Raw genomic sequence first — 10,999 nt, 5'->3', positions numbered from 1 at the left:
AGTATCTGGGTTGGCTCCGAATCAGGGCATGTAAGAAACATGATAACGGATATAGTGTAGACTATAATAGTTGGAGTAGGCTATGAGGTCAGCGTCAATGAGGTAATCAATATTCATTACTTGATATGAATATGTTGAATCACCTCTGTTGAGAATTACTACATGATTTGACCATTTTTACATATACAATTTTTCTGTGGAAATGTGACTCAATCAAAGGCACTTAGGCCTTTACGTGACACACACACACGCACACGCACACACACACACACACACACACACACACACACACACACACACACACACACACACACACACACACACACACACACACACACACACACACACACACACACACACACACACACACACACACACACACGCACACACACACACACACACACACACACACACACACACACAAAGCTGTCTTTGGCTCAACATTGAAGGGCTGATTACAGTTTTTAACAATCACCTTGGCACTAATTTCAGAACCTTGTGGTCATTTTTCTAAACTCTAGACACAAAACTCAAAACGGTCATCACTTAACACAGGCTGTCCAATGTTCAAAACATTGCATTGTGCATTCATATCGTTAAAGAAACCTTGCACTTGCAGAATCATTGGTTCAAATAACTCATTTATCATGAAATACCATAGGACCATTCATTTAGATCACCCACACACAAGATACCGATAGTTTCACTGTGTAGTTGTTCGTACAATCATTAAATATTGTAGTACAAAATATGTGATACATGTTTCATTATGCTACTACACGTAAATGCATCACTGTAAAAGGACTAGTAGAGAGAATACTACAGACACAGTGGAATCATTGAACAAAATATGAAATTTATTGATGAAATACAATAAAATCACAACATAGGTTTCTTTGAATCAAAGCAAAAATAATTAGCTACAAAAAAAGAAAAAACAGTTAAAGGTCAACTGCAGTGTTCCTCAGCTGGCTTACTGTAAAAAGCCAAACAAAAGATTGATTACTGTACTTCTATATTTCCATCAACCCTGTCTTGTGGATTTGGCCACAGGTTCTCATCCACATCACAATGGATGTTTTCATTAGCCAAACATCTTGGGAAGAATCTTCGGGCATGGCGAATCCAGGCCTGACACTGGTCTGCCGTGATGTCATTACATGTGTCATCCATAGCCTGGAGAAGGGTGGCTTGTTCGTGAAGGCGCCTATCATATACCTTCCACCTCCATGTGGAGAAAAAATCCTCAATCGGGTTAAGGAAAGGATCACCACAGGGTGGTAAATTGTGGATGGGCCTGAAACCATGCTTGCACCATTTGAGCATGGTGGAACCTGACATTATCCCACACAATGACATAGGTCATGCCATCAGCTCTACAGACCTGATTTAGCTCATCAAGGACGATTACATTCAAACAGCGAATCATGTGGCTACTTGCAACTCAATATATAGAGTATATAGAGTAGAGAGCTTTAGATGTTGTTCGACCAAACATTAGAACGGGCAAGATGCGTAATCTAAGCAACTTTGACCGTGGTATGATTGTTGATGCCACACATGGTGATTCCAGCATCTCAGAAACAGCTGCCTTCTTGGGATTTTTACGCACTACAGTCTCTAGAGTTTACAGAGAATGGTGTGATAAACAAAACACATTCAGTGAGCGGCAGTTCTGTGGGCAAAAACACCTTGTTAATGAGAGAGGTCAGAGGAGAATGTCCAGACTCATTCAAGTTAACAGAAAGGCCATAAATGCTCAAATCACAGCTGTTTAAAACAGTGGTGTGCAGAAGGGCATCTCTTAACATACAACACCGTGAATAATTCAGGCTGTTGTGGAGGCAAAAGGGGGTCCTACCCAGTACTGTCTGTGTGTGTGTAGATAGGTGTACCTAATAAAATGGCCGGTGAGTGTACAGTAATGTCAAATCTGAAAACATGGTCTGGAAAAGTGGTACATGGTACCATAGAAACTGTGTCTGATAAAGAATGATGATGAAATATTACATCCATAGATAATGTAGTCCAATTGGTTCATGTTCCACGGTAATTGGTGTCAATGGATCTCGTTATCCTGAAACTTTCATGATCTAAACATGGAATATTGTTCGTCAGTTTCCATAAAACTATGCATTAAGAGTAACGCATCAATTACTTATCATTTTGAGCAGTTGTATCAATTGATAGTTAGATCATTGTAATGAAATGAATAGACAGTCATCTCAGATGTAATGTGTGAATTGCATTTTGAAATGGTAATACTTTGATGTTAAGTTGTGTCATTTTGAACAGGTGATTTTAGTTCAATGAACAAATGATCTTAGCTTTATGTGTATTGTATCCAAGCAATTGGAAAAAGTGTTAGAGTTTTGAAAAATTAGTATTTTGATCATTGGTTGTGAGTTTTCTGTCTAGAGTTTTGAAAATGACATCAAGGTTCCGAAATTAGTGCCAAAGGGATTGTAAAAAACGAAGAAAAATCTATCATATTCTAATAAGGTGAATATTTGTCTTGTACAGACTTCAGTTGACCCAGGCTACAAATCTGATGTTATTAGTGATATAATTCTTTGCAACCTGAGTTTATACTCTGCATGGGCAAAGCTATGACTGTGTGTGTGTGTGTGTGTGTGTGTGTGTGTGTGTGTGTGTGTGTGTGTGTGTGTGTGTGTGTGTGTGTGTGTGTGTGTGTGTGTGTGTGTGTGTGTGTGTGTGTGTGTGTGTGTGTGTGTCTGTCTGTCTGTCTGTCTGTCTGTCTGTCTGTCTGTCTGTCTGTCTGTCTGTCTGTCTGTCTGTCTGTCTGTCTGTCTGTCTGTCTGTCTGTCTGTCTGTCTGTCTGTCTGTCTGTCTGTCTGTCTGTCTGTCTGTGTGTGTGTCTGTCTGTGTGTGTGTGTGTGTGTAGCTGTTTGGAATTGGCCTCCCCATGGCTCCTGACCAGGCCAGGGTAAAGACTGTTCAGTACCAATGGAAATCCAGTTAGTGGCGAATCCCCTGCCAGCAGGGCTGACCCACAGTGACTCCATTGTGGTTCTCAAACAACCCACAATCCCCTGACAAACTCTACCCATCCTTTCCTCAGACAGGAAGTTTGTCCATCACTCAGTCACCAGAATGACAATCATTCCATGGAATTTGAACAACAATCATTCTAATTTCATATCTTCTTCATTGCAACTCCACATCAGGGGGCTGCGACAAGTCAAAGACATCAAAATGTGTCAGTGTATGCTTTTATATAAATAAATACATTATTATTAGTTATTGTGTGCTGTTGAGGAGAATATGGCTGAAGTTGTTCAACTTTTATTACATTTTTGGAAAGGAAATTATTTAGCGAACACTGGACTAATTGTGGACAAACACTCTGGACTAACACTCTGTCGCCTCGTTGTCAATTCCATCTATGTTAGATTAGTATGGAGTCACCAGTGTTTAATGAGGACACCACACATTTACAGTACACACACACTTACAGTGCACACACACAGTGCACACACACACGTTTATCACTCATGGTCTGACAAGGCGGTTGTGTACTACTTGATGAATAAGGATAAAATTATGACACCAAGCAATGTCAACAAAATAATTTCCCCTAATTAATGCAATGCCATGACCACAATACCAATAAAATATGATGCAATAGTTTTGACCCCCTGTTAGAGGCACGTAGCACATGTAATGCAACTTGGTGAAAGTATTAGGCCTAAAACCCAGGTTTTTGTAAGTTTAAGACATGCACATTTGGAACACAGAAGGCTGCTGAGGAGAGGACATCTCATAATAGTGGCTGGAACAGAGCAAATGGAATGGCATCAAACACATGGATACCATGTGTTTGATGTATTTGATACCATTCCACTCATACCATTCCAGCTATTACCATGAGCCCGTCCTCCCCAATTAAGGTGCCAACAACCTCCTGTGATTTGGAAGTACATAAAGAGACAGCTATACACTTTTACCTCTACTAAAATGCTTAGTTTTGTGTAGTTAATTTAGGCCACAGGCACCTGTATTGTAATTGTGAGGCTGCTAGGCCTTTTTACAAAACACCATATTAAACAAACAGCACTAGCCTAGGAAACAACACCATATTTAGTAAACGTAAACAGGAAATAGTTTCTCAAAACAGGCTACTCAGTGAGGGGGTCTATGCACCTACAAATCACATATTACTAGTGTAAAAAATATATATTCACGCCATACGCATGGAGCTTTTGCATATAAATAAAAGCATGTATACAGTATGGGAACCAAAGTGATGGTGCAAGTCAGCCGGATATAGGGAGGATGTTTCATGTTGTTTGTTGATGTGGAAATGTGATAACGTTTTCATTACAAACAGGGGATTCTTCTTCGAAAACTGAGGTTTTGAGTGTCGAGAATCTGATGAACAGTCATTGATTGCATCATTATCTTACATCAGGTGGCAATTAAGGCAATGTCATTGCATAGCTTGAATAATCCGAACACCACGGTAGGGTATTTTCCAAGTTGTACAGTGATTTTTCATTATTATTATAAATTATTTTATTTATATTTTTAACCCTTATTTTACCAGGTAAATTGACTGAGAACACATTCTCATTTACAGCAACAACCTGGGCAATCGTTACATGGGAGAGGAGGGGGGATGAATGAGCCAATTGTATTATGACACTAGTCACGTAGACCTTAGATCACTATACGTATGAAAGTGACATGTCGTTTTCCAGGAAGTAGCCTTGTTGTTTTCGGACTTTTGTAGACTTTTTGAATGCTATTCAATGAGCAAAAACGTCATAAAAGGCATCAGGCAGAAGTAAATTCAGCCACAAACACTAATATAATTGTATATATATATATAAAATTATACATATATATCTTAAATGACCACGTTTTCACAAATGTTATGATATAATCGTCAAGCCCATTCAAAAGATAAGGGGACAGGATCGTTGCAAGCAGTGCAAAGGCCTTACATGGTGGTATCCTCCATAAAGACTGTAACAACACGTTTTTTCTGAGCAAAATAAGAGCACCATGTATTTTAAAGACTTGTTGTTGCAGTATTTATGGGAGATACAATCACCTTTTTCTTTTTTGGACTATATGTTTACTCAGGTGAGCACCCCATTCCATACAAGTCTTTCCATTGGGCACAAACTGGCTGAATCAATGTTGTTTCATCTTAATTTGTCAACATATTGTGATATGTTTAAAATACATTGGATTTGCAAAAAGTCGTCAACTTAAACTGTTGTTTTGAGGGTGAAATTTCAACCCCAGGATTATGTAAACTTGGTAACCAATTTTCAACATAGACAAACCTTGTATAAAATATGTTTAATTTGTGACTTTGAAAAAATGTCAGATCTTCAACGTTATATACACTATCAGAAGAAGAAAAAAACTAAAGGCTGGGAAGCACCTCCTACTGGAGAAGTGATCAATCAACAACTACCCTTTGGTCTTCCATTCAGGGTTCTAACCAAACCTGTCCCTGCTTAGCTTTGATATTTGTCACTGACTTCTACAAATGTGCTATCGTGAGAATGATTTACTGGAAACCTCCACTTAAAAATTCTATAAATTCACTTTTGCTATCGAAGTCATTTCAAAGACTAGGTAACAGAGCAAATGAAATGTAACTACACTTTATGAATCATACATAATCCATGATACTATTTAGGCCGATATAGCATATGCAAAGTCATCAACAGCTATTGTTTCAATTCAACCCAAGATTCAACTAAAAATAGACATACAGTACCAGTCAAAAAGGTTTTTCCTTATTTTTAATATTTTCTACATTGTAGAAAAGTAGTGAATAAATCAAAACTATGAAATAACACATATGGAAACTTGTGCTAACCAAAAAAGTGTTAAACAAATCAAAATATATTTTATATTTGAGATTCTTCAAAGTAGCCACCCTTTGCCTTGATGACAGCTTTGCACACTCTTGGTGTTCTCTCAACCAGCTTCATGAGGTAGTCACCTGGAATGCATTTCAATTAACATGTGTGCCTTGTTAATTTGTGGAATTTCTTTCCTTAATACGTTTGAGCCAATTAGTTGTGTTGTGACAAGGTAGGGGTGGTATACTGAAGATAGACCTATATTATGTCAAGACCAGCTCAAATAAACAAAGAGAAACAACAGTCCATCATTACTTTAAGACATGAAGATCAGTCAATCCGGAAAATTTCAAGAACTTTGAAAGTTTCTTTAAGTGCAGCCGCAAAAACCATCAAGCTCTATTATGAAACTGGTTCTCATGTGGACCGCCACAGGAAAGGAATACCCAGATTTACCTCTGCTGCAGAGGATAAGTTCATTAGAGTTAACTGCATCTCAGATTGCAGCCCAAATAAATGCTTCACAGAGTTCAAGTAACAGACACATCACAACATCAACTGTTCAGAGGAGGCTGCGTTAATCAGGCCTTCATGGTCGAATTGCTGCAAAGAAACCACTACTAAAGGACACCAAAAAGAAGAAGAGACTTGATTGGGCCAAGAAACACAAGCAATGGACATTAGACCGGTGGAAATCTGTCCTTTGGTCTGATGAGTCCAGATTTGAGAGACGCAGAGCAGGTGAACGGATTATCTCTGCATGTGTGGTTCCCACCATGAAGAATGGAGGAGGTGGTGTTAAGGTGTGGAGGTGCTTTGCTGGTGACACTGTCTGTGATTTATTTAGAATTCAAGGCACACTTAACCAGTATTGCTACCACAGCATTCTGCAGCGATACGCCATCCCATCTGGTTTGCACTTAGTGGGACTAGCTTTTGTTTTTCAACAGGACAATGACCCAAAACGCACCTCCAGGCTGTGTAAGGGCTATTTGACCAAGAAGGAGAGTGATGGAGTGCTGCATCAGATGACCTGGCCTCCATAATCACCCGACCTCAACCCAATTGAGATGGTTTGGGATGAGTTGGGCCGCAGAGTGAAGGAAAAGCAGCCAACAAGTGCTGAGCATATGTGGGAACTCCTTCAAGACTGTTGGAAAAGCATTCCTCATGAAGCTGGTTGAGAGAATGCCAAGAGTGTGCAAAGCTGTCATCAAGGCAAAGGGTGATTACTTTGAAGAATCTAAAATATAACATATATATTTTGATTTGCTTAACACTTTTTTGATTACTACATGATTCCGTATGTGGTATTTCATAGTTTTGATGTCTTCACTATTATACTACAATGTAGAAAATATTAAAAATAACAAAAAACCTGTGAATGAGTAGGTGTGTCCAAACATTTGACTGGTACTGTACATATAGGCCTAGGGTTTCAAGCTTTAGGAATAGGATTAAATCAAATCAAACTTTTATTTAAAGTGCATTTAAAGTTTGATTTGATAACACATTAAGTTGTTGTATAAATAAACAAAATATCCAACATTGCATTTCCATTTCAACTTTGCTGTGCTTTTAAATGGTTGAAGCGCAGTGATAACACATTTAGGTGAGAACTAAACCAAAAACCAGACAATATAAACACAACATGTAAAGTGTTGGTCCCATGTTTCATGGGCTGAAATAAAAGATCCCAGAAATGTTCCAGACGCACAAAAATCATATTTCTCTCAAATGTATGTCTCACAAATTTATTTACATACCTGTTAGTGAGTATTTCTCCTTTGCAAAGATAATCCACCCACCTGACAGGTGTGGCATATCAAGAAGCTGCTTAAACAGCGTGATCATTACACAGGTGAATCTTGTGCTGGGGAGAATAAAAGGCCACTCTAAACACAATGCCACAGATGTCTCAAGTTTTGAGGGAGCGTGCAATTGGCATGCTGACTGCAGGAATGTCCACCAGAGCTGTTGCCAGATAATTGAATGTTCATTTATCTACCATAAGCCACCTCCAACATCATTTTAGAGGATTTGGCAGTATGTCCAACCGACTTCACAACCGCAGACCACGTGTAACCACGCTAGCCCAGGACCTCCACATCGGGCTTCTTCACCTGCTGAATCGTCTGAAACCAGCCACCCGGACAGCTGATAAAACTGAGGGTTTGCACAACCAAAGAATTTCTGCACAAACTGTCAGGGAAGCTAATCTGCGTGTTCGTCATCCTCGCCAGGGTCTTGACCTGACTGCAGTTTGGCGTCGTAACTGACTTCTGTCGGCAAATGCTCACCTTCGATGGCCACTGCACGCTGGAAAAGTATGCTCTTCACAGGTTAATCCCGGTTTCAACTGTACCAGGCAGACAGTGTGTATGGCGTCGTGTGGGTGAGCAGTTTGCTGATGTCAACGTTGTGATGAACAGAGTGCCCCATAGTGGCGGTGAGGTTATGGTATGGGCAGGCATAAGCTACGAACAATGAACACAATTGCATTTTATCAATGGCAATTTGAATGCACACCTAAAACACACATTTTTACAGATGCACAACTGCACCGCCCGTAACTGCAGGGCTCTCCAGAGGGTGGTGCGATCTACCCAATGCATCACCGGGGGAAAACTACCTGCCCTCCAGGACACCTACAGCATCCGATGTCACAGGAAGGCCAAAAAGATAATCAAGGACAACAACCACCCGAGCCACTGCCTGTCCACCCCGCTATCATCCAGAAGGCGAGGTCAGTACAGGTGGGTCAAATCTGGGACCGAGAGACTGAAAAACAGCTTCTCAAGGCCATCAGACTGTTAAATAGCCATCACTAGCACATTAGAGGCTGCTGCCTATATACATAGACTTGAAATCACGGGCCACTTTAATAAATGGAACACTAGTCACTTTAATAATGTCTACATATCTTGCATTACCCATCTCATATGTATATACTGTATCCTATACTATTCTACTGTATCTTATTCTATAACGTTCTGACATTGTTCGTCCATATATTTTTATATTGTTAATTCCATTCCTTTACTAGATTTGTGTGTATTGGGTATATGTTGTGTAATTGTTAGATATTACTTGTTAGATATTACTGCACTGTCCGAGCTAAAAGCACCAGCATTTCGCTACACCCGCAATAACATCTGCTAAACACGTGTATGTGACCAATAAAATTCGATTTGAGATCCTGAGGCCCATTGTCGTGCCATTCATCCGCAGCCATCACTTCACGTTTCAGCATGATAATGCAAGTTTCTTTGTCGCAAGGATCTGCACACAATTCCTGGAAGCTGAAAATGTCCCAGTTCTTCCATGGCCTTCATACTCACTAGACATGTCACCCATTGACCAAGCTTGGGATGCTCTGGATCGACATGTACGACAGCGTGCTCCATTTCCCGCCAATATCCAGAAACTTCACACAGCCATTGAAGAGGAGTGGGACAACATTCCACAGGCCACAATCAACAGCCTGATCAACTCTATGCGAAGGAGATGTCGTGCTGCACACCAGATACTGGCTGGTTTTCTGATCCACGTCGCTACCTCTTTTTAAGGTATCTGTGATCCACAGATGCATATCTGTATTCCCAGTCATGTGAAATCCATAGATAAGGGCCTAATGAATTTATTTCAATTGACTGATTTCCTTAAATGAACTATAACTCAGTAAAATCTTTGAAATTGTTGAATGTTGCGTTTATATACGATTATATGGTGACCAGTGGCGGACTTACCATTAGGCAGAAGGGGAAATCGCCTCAGGCCTCACATCATCAAGGGGCCTCATGAGCTGGGCATAATAAAATAATAATAATAGTAATCTTTTTTTTAAATACACTACATGACCAAAAGTATGTGAACACCATCGAACATCTAATTCCAAAATCATGGACATTAATATGGAGTTGGTCACCCCTTTGCTGCGATAACAGCCTCCACTCTTCTAAGAAGGCTTTCCACTATATGTTGGAACATTTCTGTGGGGACTTGCTTCCATTCAGCCACAAGAGCATTAGTGAGGTCAGGCACTGATGTTGGGCGACTAGGCCTGGCTCGCAGTCGGTGTTCCAATTCATGTCAAAGGTGTTCGATTTGGTTGAGGTCAGGGCTCTGTGCAGGCCAGTCAAGTTCTTTCACACCGATCTCGACAAACCACTTCTGTATGGACCTCGCCTTTGTGCACAGGGGCATTGTCATGCTGAAACCGGAAAGGGCCTTCCCCAAACTGTTGCCACAAAGTTGGAAGCACAGAATCATCTAGAATGTTATTGTATGCTGTAGGGTTAACATTTCCATTCACTGGAACTAAGGGGCCTATCCCGACCATGAAGAATAGCCCCAGACCATTATTCCTCTTCCACCAAACTTTATAGTTGGCACTATGCATTGGGGCAGTACCGTTCTCCTGGCATCCGCCAAACCCAGATTCATCCGTCGGACTGCCAGATGGTGAAGAGTGATTCATCCCTCCAGAGAACGCGTTTCCACTGCTTCAGAGTCCAATGGCTGCGAAATTTACGCCACTCCAGCCAACGCTTGCCATTGCGCATGGAAATCTTAGGCTTGTGTGCGGCTGCTCGGCCATGGAAACCCATTTCATGAAGCTCCAGACAAACAGTTATTGTGCTGACATTGCTTCCAGGGGCAGTTTGAAACTCGGGAGTGAGTGTTGCAACCGAGGAAAGGCGATTTTTACACGCTATGTGCTTCAGCCCTCGGCAGTCCCATTCTGTGAGCTTGTGTGGCCTACCACTGAGACGATGTTACTCCTAGATTTTTCCACCTCAGAATAACAACACTTACAGTTGACTGGGGCAGCTAGCAGGGCAGACATTTTACTAACTGACTTGCTGGAAAGGTGGCATCCTATGACGGTGCCACGTTGAAAGTTACCGAGCTCTTCAGTCAGGCCATTCTACTGCCAGTGTTTGTCAGCAACGGGTGTGGCTGCAATAGCCAAATCCACTCATTTGAATGGGTGTCCACATACTTTTGGCCATGTAGTGTATAATTTATCAGTTTGAGGCCCCCCCATACTCCACTAGAGTGAGCAGACCTCTTGTAGGGTCATGGCTAGAAGGGATCCAGCTTTTGTCAAATTAACTTCAGATTTGAATTTTTGTAGCAGGTTATGATAA

The sequence above is a fragment of the Salvelinus alpinus genome, chromosome 19 (genome assembly GCF_045679555.1).
Source record: "Salvelinus alpinus chromosome 19, SLU_Salpinus.1, whole genome shotgun sequence".
Classification (NCBI taxonomy): Eukaryota; Metazoa; Chordata; class Actinopteri; order Salmoniformes; family Salmonidae; genus Salvelinus; species Salvelinus alpinus.
The sequence above is the reverse complement of the archived record's forward strand: the minus strand, read 5'-3'. Positions refer to the sequence as shown.